Source organism: Lottia gigantea (assembly GCF_000327385.1).
Source record: "Lottia gigantea unplaced genomic scaffold LOTGIsca_110, whole genome shotgun sequence".
NCBI lineage: Eukaryota > Metazoa > Mollusca > Gastropoda > Lottiidae > Lottia > Lottia gigantea.
In genome coordinates this window covers 139,485-155,156 of record NW_008707002.1, presented here as the reverse complement: position 1 = coordinate 155,156, position 15,672 = coordinate 139,485, and positions in this window count along the sequence as shown.

Here is a 15,672-nt window from a genome sequence, read left to right as displayed (position 1 = left end):
TTGAATTATTTAGCTAAGGTGGGGACACGATATGACAACTTCAACTCCTGAAATACACTTATATTCTGTCTGAATTATTTACTTATATTGTTCAACTTTTGGTCAAAAGTTCAAAATGTCCTAATGATTGTTAAAGTTGTAAAAATTACCGCAAAAATTCACCCATGAATGGATCAAAAATTTGCATATTGAGGCTGGTTGTGTTGAAGCTCATTCATAAAATATTGGGTTACGTTAAATTTCACGTGTAAAATTACTGAATGACTCAAATTAATGAATGGGACTGACAGGGTTTACTTACTCCAAGGCACCAACATAGTATTTAGTCAGTTTTAGCTTGGATAAAAAGGATATTACACCAACTTTAACTTTTAAAGAAAATTTACTTACTTTTGAAACAACAAAATATACTTTCGTTAGTTTTAGATCAATATTTGATAAGATATCTATAAGATCTGAAATATATCATTCATTTGATATTGATGTTCATATTTATCATGACAGAGTTATTGCCCTTGTTTAAATATAATCAGAATGATAATCATCAGTTGATGTAAAAACAATTTAGACTTGTCATATTAGTATAGAAAATAGAACCTTGAGTTTGACACAACCACATTTATATGTCTTGTCTAAACAGACTAACACACGGAAACACAATAATAATTGTGTGAAAAGGAGAATTTTGTATTATTTGTTTGACTCAATATGATTTTGACTGCTCGGACTATTTACTCTTCGGGATGTGTGTTGGTTTAACGGTGTATGAATACGCCCGAATATTGTATTAATGTTCTCGTTGATTATTTGACAAGTCAACAGAAGTCAAATAAGTCGAATGATTATTCGCGATAGTTAATATAATTTAACCAACGTTAATATGATACTAACTTTCTCTAAATCAACATATTTTATTTTATAAACAGTTTTCACTTATTGGTTTTATATTTTCGGTCATCTGATGGACAGGGTGGTGTGGGTGAATTGGATAGAATTGTGTCTGCTGAATTCAAGTTCCCATCCAGGCTCAATCTAATGTCTGTAATAAGTTATATTCCTGGTATATTGTCACTGATATTTCAAACTATGTATAAAATATTAAGATGTTATAATATTCTGAATATAAAAAACACAGATATAAATAAATAAAAATCACACGATAGTTTCTGAATCAGCCTGTGAGGAAATCGAAGAAAAACAATTTAGGAAGGGAAATCAATGATGATGTTTGAAGACTAAATCTTGATATTTAAATATTTGTCCTAACTTGGATGACAGTCAACATGGTGAAGTAATAACTTCTGGATTCTAAGATTTCTCTGAATTCCACATTTTGGACATTTTGTGTATTTGTCATAAATTGTTTCATAGTGTTTTATTTGTTCACATTTGATAGAAATCATAGAAAATTGTAGAATCAATACAAGAAATGAAGAAATTATTTCAGTATTTTATGATTTGAGGAAGGGAAGGTGTTATGAAGATCATACTGAAAAATTAACTGTTAAAGAAATAGGATTGGTCACCCAGATGTATGCAAACTAGCATCACTCAGACCAGTAGACTAGTTCAACAAGGGTCAGTCAGACTGGTAGTCTAGATCAACAAGGGTCAGTCAGACCAGTAGACTAGTTCAACAAGGGTCAGTCAGACCGGTAGTTAGATCAACAAGGGTCAGTCAGACTGGTAGTCTAGATTACCTAGGGTCAGTCAGACTGGTAGTCTAGATTACCTAGGGTCACTCAGACCAGTAGACTAGTTCAACTAGGGTCAGTCAGACCGGTAGTTAGATCAACAAGGGTCAGTCAGACTGGTAGTCTAGATCAACAAGGGTCAGTCAGACTGGTAGTCTAGATTACCTAGGGTCAGTCAGACCAGTAGACTAGATCAACAAGGGTCAGTCAGATCGGTAGACTAGATCAACTACGGTCGGTCAGACTGGTAGTCTAGATTATTAAGTTGTTATTATAAATAAAGAATAAAAACAGAGTTTGGTGTCGGGTCAAGACATTGTCAATATCTACGTCTGATTTCTCGTTTCCTGAATCACTTCACGCCAGCAGCCATTGTTATTTTTAACGGCAACTTTATCATTTATCGTTGGGACGATGTTGATATCTTTAAACGATTATTCTATATTATTAACATATTTTAGTTGGACTGATATTTAACATCCTGTAGCCAGAATATAACCATTCTTTACACTATTTGATCTTCAGAAAGAAAAATATTTTAAATACAAAGATAAAGATTGATGTATCAAAGCTGGACATGGACATGATTTAGAGACTTTACAGAACATCCATTAAATATTAAAGGCAAAATTTAGAAAATTGAAAAATAAAAAAGCTTGGTAAATTATGTTTTAAATGAATATATTTTTAAATCTGTGAAGAATATATCCATTCAATGCTTTTGTCTTTTTTTATATTTAGTCCGTAGAAACAAAGTAGTCATTGTTTCTTTGGAATTGGTTTCCACAGTGGCCTTCTTTCTCTCTCAGTCCAGTTAGACCCAACTTTAAAAATAATTACATAAAACTAAAACATGTTTATTATACCCTTTTGAAACTATGATCTGAGAAAAATACTTTAAACTTTTGACAATATGCTTTAGGTTAGGTTTTAAAGAAATAAGTTTTCTATTGCAGAATATGTTTTTTGAAAAGATTTGGAAATGATTTAAGTTTTGTATTTAAAAGAAATAATAGAGTAAAATGAAAGAATCATATTATTTATTTTGAAAATGTGGGGTAGATTTAGAGTGGAGTTAATATTTTGGTATTATTGTAAAATGTTAAAAAGAAATAGTAAACTCAACGTGCAATACCATATTACTCAATTTTACCACACATGTGTTGCTTCCACGACTTGAGTTTCCTCAAATTGTTATATTTCATTTTTTTAACGCATTTTTCACGCTTTGTTCAAAATTTTTGAAATATTTTCATGATATTGAAATCGTTTGTTTATGTTTTTCAAGAATTTGGGTTAAAAATGACATGTTTTTTATGTGAGGTATATTTTAATGAAGATCTGATGTTTTATAATATCTCATATTTTCCATGTGTTATATTTAATATTACACAGCACTTTTACATTATAACTGAGATTTAATATTACACGGCACTTTTACATTATAACTGAGATTTAATATTACGCGGCACTTTAACATTATAACTGAGATTTAATATTACACGGCACTTTTACATTACAACTGAGATTTAATATTACACGCACTTTTACATTATAACTGAGATTTAATATTACACGGCACTTTTACATTATAACTGAGATTTAATATTACACGGCACTTTTACATTATAACTGAGATTTAATATTTCAGGCACTTTTACATTATAACTGAGATTTAATATTACACGGCACTTTTACATTATAACTGAGATTTAAGATTACACGGCACTTTTACATTATAACTGAGATTTAATATTACACGGCACTTTTACATTACAACTGAGATTTAATATTACACGGCACTTTTACATTATAACTGAGATTTAATATTACACGGCACTTTTACATTATAACTGAGATTTAATATTTCAGGCACTTTAACATTATAACTGAGATTTAATACTACACGGCACTTTTACATTACATTATAACTGAGATTTTAAGGTGAAGATTACCAGGACTCTCTGACAAACCTAAATTCCAAATAAATCTATCTGAACTCTCTGAAAGGGATGTTGAAGAGAAAAATCTGAATAATTAAACCTCATGGTGATATATTAGGACTCTCTGAAAGGGATGCTGAGTTGATAAACTCAATGGAAGCAGAAGGGTAAGCATATCAAGCCTTGAAAAACCCAATTGAAATGGGAAAGTGTCATATTTGGTTGCCTTGGTGGAAACAGTTTTATCCTGATGATTTGGTTCTGATATTGTTTTGAATAAGTTTGATATCTTTCCCCCACTATATTAATATCAATTCCTAACCTTTTAATATTTCTCTGTATTCATATTTTATCTAGTATCAGATGGTTTATATCAGAAACTCAGGTTGATATTTTAATATTACCCGGGCAACTTGACTTGTATTTTCTTACACTGGGTCAGATGATGTCATATTATGATCTAACATAACTTTTGGTTTATTTGCATGATTTTGTCATTTCTGTTCATTGGATTGTCCCTTTCTCTCATTTATGGCTGTTTATTAGCACTATTTTGCCCAAAGAGTTTTGAGGATATTCTTTTTTAACCTGCTTTATAATATATTTTAAGCTGAAAAGCAAATTTAGCCAATTCTAGATCATCAGCACTTTAACCCAGATGACATTGTTTTTCGTTTTAAACCAAATTGTTATGATTAATGTTGAAGGTGTAAATTAATTGGCAAGATTTCGTGTAAAATCATATGAATATAGACTTTATATTTGATTGTTTCTTAGATTTAACTGATAAAAATAGATTTCACATGTTTTTATAAAAAATAAAACTATTTTAATAGAGATAATCAAACTTTTATATTCTAATATTCTAGTAATTAGTTTTAATGGTTGTAGGGTAAGAAGGGGATGAGGAGGGGACAGGAACAGTCTAGGGTGTTTCTATCAGTATAAACACACCACCCTGTCTATGTATTATCTAATATTACCAATGATAACCAGGAGTAAGAAAGATACAACTTGATACAAAGTATAATAATATGAAAACAATCAAATCTTCCTAGGGACTGGAAGTTATAATATCACATTTTTCACCGGTCGTAGTTTATAAACAATATAATATATCATATCTAGAATGTCAAGATTTCGCCAAAACCAACATTTTATTATTATATAAATATGACGGTAAGATTGAAAACATTAGCTGAAAGATTATTTCAATATTTAGCTGGTTGGTTATTCCTATATCAATGATAATATTCTTGTATTTGAGAACGGAATCGTTTAATAGTTCCATGATTCCTGATATTCTTATTTTGATACATCAATACAAATATTATCTTCAATTTAGGTTTACAATATAAAAGGGGAACAGTTTGATACCATATCAAATGTTTAATCCTCATCAATATAATTAAATCAAGTTACTAAGCAGTGAGGTATTCTAGAAGCATGAGCTAACGTTTTTTTTATCAAAGATATAAACTTACAAATGACAAACATTCAGTTTTTTTATTTTTTTAATTTTTACAAATGACCCTAATTTCAAATGATATGATTTTTTTAATAAAGTGAAAATAATATTACAGATGTTCTGCTAAAATCTAAAAAAATAATAAAATTGAAATTCCAATTATCTACAACTGTTGCGATTACCATCAACTTCTCTCAATTTTCTTCCAATTTTTCAACTCGTATGTTTTTTCACCTGTTTAAAACGTCTGTTTTCAGAATAAAATTACAATTGTTATTTTCTCGGCACAAGTTCTGAATCTTCTATTATAAATCTTACTGATATTATTAGTCTTATCATTCCTTTATTTTCACTTTCTTCTTTTTACATTAGACAGGAAAACATATATAGCTGTTTGGCTGTTTCTTACATCAAGATCCATTTCATTAGTCCAATAAGATACAGAAGGGTATAAAACTCTATTTCATTTCATTAGTCCAATAAGATACAGAACAGTAGGATATAAAACTTCATTTCATTTCATTAGTCCAATAAGATACAGAACAGTAGGATATAAAACTTCATTTCATTTCATTAGTCCAATAAGATACAGAACAGTAGGATATAAAACTCTATTTCATTTCATTAGTCCAATAAGATACAGAACAGTAGGATATAAAACTACAGTTCATTTCATTAGTCCAATAAGATACAGAACAGTAGGATATAAAACTCTATTTCATTTCATTAGTCCAATAAGATACAGAACAGTAGGATATAAAACTCTATTTCATTTCATTAGTCCAATAAGATACAGAACAGTAGGGCATAAAACTCTATTTCATTTCATTAGTCCAATAAGATACAGAACAGTAGGATATAAAACTTCATTTCATTAGTCCAATAAGATACAGAACAGTAGGATATAAAACTTGGGATGTAAAACTCCATATCTTGTCAGTAATAATAGCCAATATTTATCTCCAACCAAATCAACTCCACATTGAAAATAAATATTAAAATATAAACCTGATCTGGCGACTCGCTTCTTTATCAAAGGTCACCAGAATATTGCAACATTTTCCAAATAAATTTTTCAATTCCTAACGAGACGATGAGGCCATGTCAAAACATCTGGACAGTTTTTATCCTGAAGGAAATATTGAAAAATATCTTGTTGATATATTTCCCGCTGTGGGCCATATTTATTTTAGACGTTAGAATTTATAAAACACGGAGGCCAGCAATGTCAAGAATTCATTCTCAACGTCTTAATAACGTTATTATCATATGGCACTCAATCTGACGTGACTTCTCCGCTATGAAAAGGGCAATCAGATGCAGAGAATTATGACGGAGGGCAATACAAGCCATATGTCCCAGGGTGTATATGATATATGTTATGTATCTATTGGTAACTATGATATATCAACTTGTAACTATGGTATACGGGGTTTCGTAACTGTGATATATTGAAGAGTAACTACCTAACATCAAACAGTATATTTGACTATGATAAAAGACATCTGGAACTATGAGGGTTACATGATATTTTACCTTTCTATTATTGTTATATGTAAACTTTTATTAGAGCTTATAGTTTGGTACTAAGTTTGGAAACAAGGATGCAAAAGAAAAAAAATTGAAGAAATGATATGACCAAGTTAAATATGAGAAATGGTACTGTAACTATGGTATATTGGTAATGTAACAGACAAATATGATATAGGAACTATGGAATATAAAACTGTAACTATGGTATATAAAACTGTAACTATGGTATATAAAACTGTAACTATGGTATATAAAACTGTAACTATGGTATATGGAAGTGTAACTATGGAATATGGAACAGTAACTATGGTATATGAAACTGTAACTTTTGTATACATGTATTGGTATTGTAACTATGGTATATGAAATAGTAACTATGATATAAGTAAGATATATCATGGTATAACAATAATATAACTCATAAACACCATCCTGTATCTACATCTAATCTGAACTTTATAATACATTCCTAAACAAGTTGCCACCCATGTTGATATTTTCTCTAATTTGAGCTTTTTGATATTAATATAAATACATATTTTAAACTGAAGATATCAATTTTCCTCAGAATTAACTCAATTCAAGTGAAATCTACTTTTCACAAAACGATACTCAATTTTTTCTCTAGTGTTTCCTCTGCTATGAATGCAGGTGCAGACTCCCGTTTATTTTCATTAAGTTAAAAATGTTGTCGTAGTTAAATTCAAACAAGTCCCAGATTTAAACCTACCCTCGCGACTGATACAAGATTTCTACGACCACCCAGACGCCGCGTTAAAAATATAATCTAAAATAATAAAGAAATTTGTAACAAAACTCAGAAACAATAAACGATATCAAGCACTTTTTGGTTTCTGTAAATTGTTTTAGTAAGATCCAGAACGTGAAATATTACAGTAATCAAATTAATCTAGGTCTACAAGAAAAACTGAGCATCCTGATGAAGATTGTGTATCTAAAACATGTTTCAGCAGCATGAGATGAGCTTCAATCAATTTCAATAGTTCTCCTATGAAAAAGTAAATTTTTGAGGAAATTACCAAAGTAACCTTTTACTATTTTCTGATAATCTACGATAATTTTTCTTAATATACAAAAAAACTTTGATAATTTTAAAAATAGAATTATAATATAAAATATCTACGGAAATTAATGCTGCAACCTTTTCATTTCATCATTTCATCTGAGATGGAGAGAGAGATAGTAGAAATGATGAATGATTTCCCCATAATTCATTCATTTGTCAATATTTTTCTTATCTACTGTCGTTTTTCTGTATTTTGTATGATTTTCAGTTATTTTCTGTTATATTTTAACGATTTATTTCTGTATGAGATAAGAACTCAGAAACTGGAGCGTTATTTCCTCTCGTATAAATTATTCATCTTTAAATCCTGGTAAAATCATATCATATAGATTTCTTAAACAATCTCTATATTTGACATTACTCAAGTCTTTAGGAGAAATGACATTAGAAAACTGGACCCACAAAAGTTAAGTTTGGACGAAATTAGACTATGATAGTTTTCTAGGATCTGATCAAATTGTGCGTGTAACAACTACTCTGATTATACCTATTGTACAGTAGGATGTAAAACTCCATTTCATTTCATTTCATTTTTCCTATTGTACAGAGATATCATTGATTTTTTTAAATCTTTTTTTTTAAAAACCTAATAATATTTTTAATAACAGTAAGTGTATCGTAAGTAAATAAGAATGATATTTAAGTTTACAGAGATCAAGGTCAGCTGTTTTCTACCAAGTTAAAATGAAATGGAGCAGAATACAGTCGTGAAAAATTAAATGAAGTTTTAGCGAGAAATCGTGTTGCCAGAGTAATATCTTAGTGCCAGAATATAAATATTTAATATTGGAGATTTTCTAATTTCAAATAAAGACTTGGTACAATTCTATAATTGATATTGTACTGGAAGGTGTTAAAACGTCTTGACGATGTCGAAGATTTCAAATTTTGATTCCCTGAGAAAGTTTATTTTATTTGATTGTCCAGTAATATCTAGTTCATATCTTGAGGTGAATGTGTGAAAGCTTAACTAGAGATATTTTCAGTATTACAGTCACCTGATTAGACCAAACCATTTTTTTTAATTTTATGAACAAAACCTACTTATTGTTTTTCCATGCTGAAAACACAGGTTTCAGATATAAAATCCTCATCAGGACAGCTAGTTTTAAGAAGGTCCCTTGCCAACTGGTTAATGTAAAATTGTGTTATGATATATGAACTATATTTGAATGTAGATATAAAAGTTGTTCCACCCTCATCAAGACAAATTGCCACCAGTATTAAAATTGTTGTTATAATTGTTAATAGAAGTTTAGATACAGAGTAAAAACATTGAATGTAACTTGGGGATATTGTGACTTGATTTTTATGAAAAGAAAATAGCGGAGACGTTAAAACTTGTAGATTATTTACTAAATATACCATCATGCTTTGACTTTTAACAGTCTCGCAGTGGTAAAAGCTCGGCAGTAAATAATAAAGACTGTTATTTTGGAAAGATTTGGAGATATTATATTTGAGAGAAGTTTTCCATTAAGAATAATAAGTGGAGAGTTTTGGCGTGGAACAGGTGTAGAGCTGATCATGTGATGAGATTCGTTGTTATTTTAAGATCTGTTTGCCGTGGTTTGATCTGGAGATTGCTAGTTATCGTAAAATTAAATCAACTCTCAGTTTATATAACGCCAATAATCAGCCTGATAATTAACAGCATTTTTACTAGTCAAAATATTCTCAAATTTAGTTTTTCTAAATTTTCAACTTGTGCCAGCGGATTTCATGGTGCCGAGTAGAATATATTGGGTATTGTGTATCATAACTTACATTCTAGTTTTAATGAAATAATTTACGCCACACCCCAACTGTTTTTAAATCTGACAGCTAGGAATGCTGGGTAATTAGACGTGCATTAGAGGTCTGATGGAGTTATGACTATGATATGGAAGGTGTGGAATATTTTGATGTTTCTGGTATGACACTTGATTTGACGATGAATTGATTTGATTTGACAATGAAAAGAACAATGTTAGTCTATTTTAGAGAATTCATGTAAAAATCTTATTCCAAATTAAACTAATTACTAAAAATACTGTAAGGAAGAAGATGTAAAAATAATTAAGGAATGTATTAACGCAATAAGTTTTTAAAAATTAAAATGATATTGATATGGCTAGGATTAATATAATATTGATAGAAAGATGGCCGAGAGAAAGAAAGCTGTATAATTTGAGAGAAAGTCAAGTAGAAAATTTTATTATTTCGCAGGAAATATGATTCCTCATTATCCTGAAATTTGTCACCATGGAATCACACGTTGGACGCTAATGTGTATTATTTGTGTATAATTTGAAAATATGGCATCATCTCAGTGTTGAGAGGCCAGAGGCAATAATTTACAGGCGGAAACAATCAAAGAGAGGCTGCTTCTTGACACCTGCTTCCAATATGGAATATAACCTGCTCCCGAAGGACGAGACAGCCATATTGAGACCCCCTCCGGGACACGAGGGCCATCAACTCTTAACTGTGATATAAATAATCAAATAGAGGCTAAGATTAATAAACTCAGGGTCAATGTTGAATTATATAAATATTACTCTCACACTTTCACAGATATTGATACTTCTCATTTCTATTCTAGAGAGTTCACTAGGCTAATATTATTTATTTTATTTATTAGCCTTTTCTTGTATCTCTTTTAGAGGGTTCACATAGCTAATATTATTTATTTTGATCATTGTGCCCTTCTTGTATTTAATAATGTTTATTTTTTTCCCATCATCAACTCAAGTCTACTTTGTATAACTATGTATGTAGAATAAATCTAATTTAAAACAAATTAACATCAAAATTTAGAGTCTTTACAAAGTTAATGATTATTTATTTTGGTAATATTTTCTCAATTCAATGCCCTTGTTATCCTGACCCTAGGGATAATGATATTTATCTAGATAATATTATCCTGATTATCAACCCCCTGTTTCAATGAATTAAATAGTATTTAATGAGCCAGGTGTTTATTTTGAGGGTTGTAATGTAACTATTAGACCCCCTCCCCTCCTCCCCCTCTTTCTTGTGACCCACCCTAGAGCTATGACTTGAAGTCTGCAACATTGTATCAGTTTGTGTAACAAAGATCCAGCTGATCTAGGTACTGACTATATATTTTGTGAAGCTGTATATAAATTGTGATGAAGCCAAAAACTTCTCAAAACTATGTATTATTCTATTTGCATTAAATGCCCCAAAATACTGAAAAACAAAGTCTAGGATATAACTTGTCTCTCTCAGAAATAGTTTAGAAATAACAGAATGGTGATATTGACCCTAGGATCTAGAGATTTGATTAATATTTGATCTTCATTAAATATTCACCCCTCAAAATAAAAACAAAAGGCTGAAAAATATTCTTGGTAATTGTCTTTGACCAGATTTGACCCCTTTGACCTCAGTTCCAATTAATTATTTACAGACCCTAATTAACGCTAGCTGTCTTCTGACCAACTGGCCACCATCTTGTATTTACGACCAATTTCAAGATGGTTGAAGAAATAAAAAGTTTTTATTACCCAGAAATCAGTTGGGAGTAATGACGTAACATGTCAATCACTATGGTGATAAGAAATGAAATATTGGCGCCACTTTCAGGATTGATTCCATTATTATGATCAAGATTACTACAGTAACAGTTACTCTGTGTTCAAAAGTCTTCAGTCTGATTGGAGAGTAGGATGTAAAAATAATATTGTTGATTGTCTGGACCTGGGGTAGAGGAGAGTTAATTTGAAAATAAAGGTATATACTCTAAGCAAGGATTAAAACTATCCTCCCTACCCCACCCCAAGATGTTAATTTCTAAATAACTATTTTATTATTCGTCTGACCTCTACACGATCACAAGGTCAAAGATATCACTTGTTAATTAAAATTTGAAATTAATTAGACGATGTAAATCTTAACGAACATTTGTTCACATTAATTATGAAGTCATGAAATGTAAGATGGTGATATCAGCGACAAGGGAATATAACTCATCTTTATATTTCAATTCTATTACATGTTATATTATATATAATCAACATGATACCTCTCTTCTACTGAGTTTATCAATCTAACATCCTTTAATATTATATTATATAATCAAAATCATTATTCATTCCAACTGTGAAAATCAATTTCAGTTTGGTTATACAGTCTGGAATATATTAGATTCTAGTACTTGACATCCAGAAACAATGAAGTTTTTTTCAAAATTTATAAGTACCAAAATCCACACGGCATTTTTTAATGCACCTAATATTCTACAGTATTAAAACTCAACTTGAAATAATTGAAATATTTTGAATTACAAATCGTTTAAAACGGAGGAGAATCATACTGGTCACATGGTCACACTACTAGACTAGTACTCAATAAAAATCAGAACGAAATGAAATGGTTTTATGGCTCGATATCTGAATATCATTTCACCTTATCTTCCTCCTTAAACTGAAGAGTGTTGAAGTGGCTTGTCGTCATAATTGCCTGGTGATAACGGTGCCGTTATTTTTGATTAATTTCAGGAATATTGTACGTCTGATTATAGATTTATTTTCTTGATACATGATATCTCTTGTCATTTCTCTAACCGCCATATTTCAATTCCGTAAAAACCATCTGCATGACTTGAATAATGCTTACACGATTATCGCGATATTGAGAAATTCTCGACACTTGAAGAAATTGTGAATATTGCCGTCTGAATAATGTGAGGCATAATTACCGATATTACTTGTCAATATGAGATAAGCATCGTTGATGATGAGTGAAGTTGTAAATTATCAGAATGACATGAAGTATGGTTTTGGTTTCAGTATCGTATAGTCCGCGCCGTCTTCCACACATAAAATATCTTCATTATATTCCCCTAACATTCTCTCACTCATAATTACACGATTTACATTCCGTTGTTCCGTCAAAATTCGGAAATTCCCAATAATCCATAGAGATTTTGTGATTTGGTTCCAGCCTGGAGGAATTTTAGTCCAACTCAAACAAACGAAGGAAATGTTTTTTAAAATGACAGAGAAAGATGAAATGTTTTAAGATTAGTAATTTAATCTAAACAATGAATTTTAAAACATAATCTGTGAAAGGTCATGCTTATCCATCAGCAATAATCAAATTTAGACATAATTACCAACTATAATAGATATATATAGATATAACTATTACTAATTAAAGATTTCTTCAAAAATTCTGGGTTTCTAGTAGGAAGCAAGAAGGACCTGTGATAAAAATAAAACAGATTCAAACAGACTGAAACTCGGAATAAAAAACTTCACACAAAAATTCCTTCATCAGAAAATTAGAAGATCAAAAATACAAACAACTTCAAAGATATTTCAGGATTTGAAATTCATGATCTAAAACTCAAACAAAAATTTCTAATTTCATAGCAATCAGAAAATTGGAGAAAAAAAAGCTTCAAAAATTAGGAATTTATTCTGAAATCAAACATTTGTATAATTATAGTGGACTGAAGAAAAATAAACTGATAAAAAGAAAAACAAAGTACAAAGAGATGATCAACTCCATAACTAAGATATGAAATTAACGGGTTTTTACGAGCTATGTTGTGGCGTTTATTTCATATTGAGTTGGGGATTACCAGGATAAAAGGAGGATGAAAGGAATTCTGTGAGCTGGACAACCAGGGGTTTATCGCATCGTCTTGTGAATATAATAACCGAATAATTTCTAACAAATATTATTGATGATGTACTTAGAATGGAATTGTGTCTGGTTCCACATTAAAAATACGGATTAGGCAGCGCCCAATTCCCTGATATTAGGTTTGAGTCAATACTGAATACAGAATTTAACAAATGGTTTTGCGAATTTTCTCAGTTTTCACGTCTTAATGGAAATCGTTAAGATATTTGTTTCTATAATTTTACTCAAAATAATCTTTTCATTACCCAGAATTAGAGATTTTTATTCCAATGAGAAATATCGGAGATGATACAGAAACTTGACGCAGGAGTTGTTACTATTGTCTAGTCCAAGTTTTTAAACATGTTCTAGGTCAGGTTGTAAGGATTATATCTTTGGTTCAAAAAGAAATATTTCAGAATAATAATACTTGGTTTTAGGTTTCATTAAGTGCACAATTATTGAACTACAGTAGAAATTTGACCATGGAATATTTCTGTCTTTAATGCATGCTAATTTGTCGTTTTATTTTGAAGTATGGCCACTTTTTGAATTGACTAAGAGATATTTCTATGAATAAGAGAAATAAAAGACATTGTTTGTTAGTTTATTTTGATGTTGTTGTAGGATAAGGGGTCACATTTATCAAAATCTACTCTACTCATACCCACCACAGATGTCCAGTAATATAGGCTTCTTACCAAGAATAATGACAGTCCTCTATTTGACATTTTTTTGGTCAAAACCTTCCCATATTATTCATAAAAATATTTTAAATTAATCTTTCAGCTCTTGGTATAAATCTTGTCTAATTTGTTTGTCCGAATTTTCAGCCAATTTGACCTTGTTAGCATTTAGATATTTTCAAGTTTTAATTTCATTATAACTGGGATGATGGCTTTAAACATAATTATTCTGAATATTTCTGACATCAAATCTATCTGGTATGACAACTTTAAACACAGTTTTGATAATTACCAACTTCAGATCTCACTGGGATGGTCACTTGAAAAATAATTTTGATAAAAATGACAGTAAATTTATTGAAGTCTATAACCATCAAGATGTTTCCCTTACATTATTTATCACAGAGCTGTTTATCAGTTAATATCAAGTTTTAATGTTTCTAAATGTAGATTTAGGTTCTGGTCAGTGCCTGGGTGGCAGGACTCTCAGATTGCTGATTAAAACCATTTCTTGACCGCCAGATTATGGTTATTTTTGGCCGTAATTGCTACATTATCATTTAAAATAAGTTTTGGCATTTATTAATTTTGACAGAAGATATATTTTATCATGATGAAGTTAAATAGTTATTTTGTTTTTATAACAATTCATTTAATATCAATATAACATAGTTATTAATCTTCAACCATTTCAAAATATTTATTTTTTATCAATTAAAGATTTGTTTTTCTCTTGTAGATAATGTGAAGCATAAATTAAATTAATTTTTGATGCCTCTGTATATGCTTTTGTAACAAAAAGAGACATTTATTCTGTGCACCATGAATTAATAAATTCAATCCTCCAAATGATCGAGAAAACTTTTAGAATGACCTTCTTCTGGAAACCTTAAAATTTCATTCCAAATTGCCTGGAGGGTGAGAATTCTCATCACCAATATCTGGGCAATTTAAAATCTAATATTATCAATTCAGAGCCTTGTGGGATTTAATTGGTGCCCAGCGAGAAAATAAAGATAAGTTAACAACGAACCATTGATAAGATTACCTCCCCTGGATAAAACTCTTTCTTATTAAAGGCTCAAATTTCATCTTAATGTTCCTTTGTTTAAAGTGGTGACCTCCGACCTTTTGTCAAATTGATTAAAATAAAAGTCTCTTTCATCATTTCTGTGACATAAACACTTTAATTTCTGTCGAATATTTCACTGATACGAGACTTCTGGGATCTTTAATTAATATCGCGAAAAGTCGTTAAAATTTGACTTTTCTTAATTTAACGACCATTTTGACAAAGTGTAATTTTGTTGCCAATCTTTAATTATTAATAATATCTTTAATTGTTCACCATGGTCTTGTCTACCAATAATTACCCAAATTTTATTCTTTCATGATAATTTCTTATGTCTAGAATTATTATGAAATTTATTTATTTTGTTGATTTCTGGGTTGAAATAGAAAGAAGAAATTTATAACAAAATGTTGAATTTTTGATGTAATATATAACACTTTCTTCAAGTCCTTGGCAAATCTTCTTGACTTTAATATAATCATTAATTTCAATTCCCAAGTTGGAAGAAAGTCAACTCCCAAATTTAGAGTCAAGTTTCTCCATGATGAAACA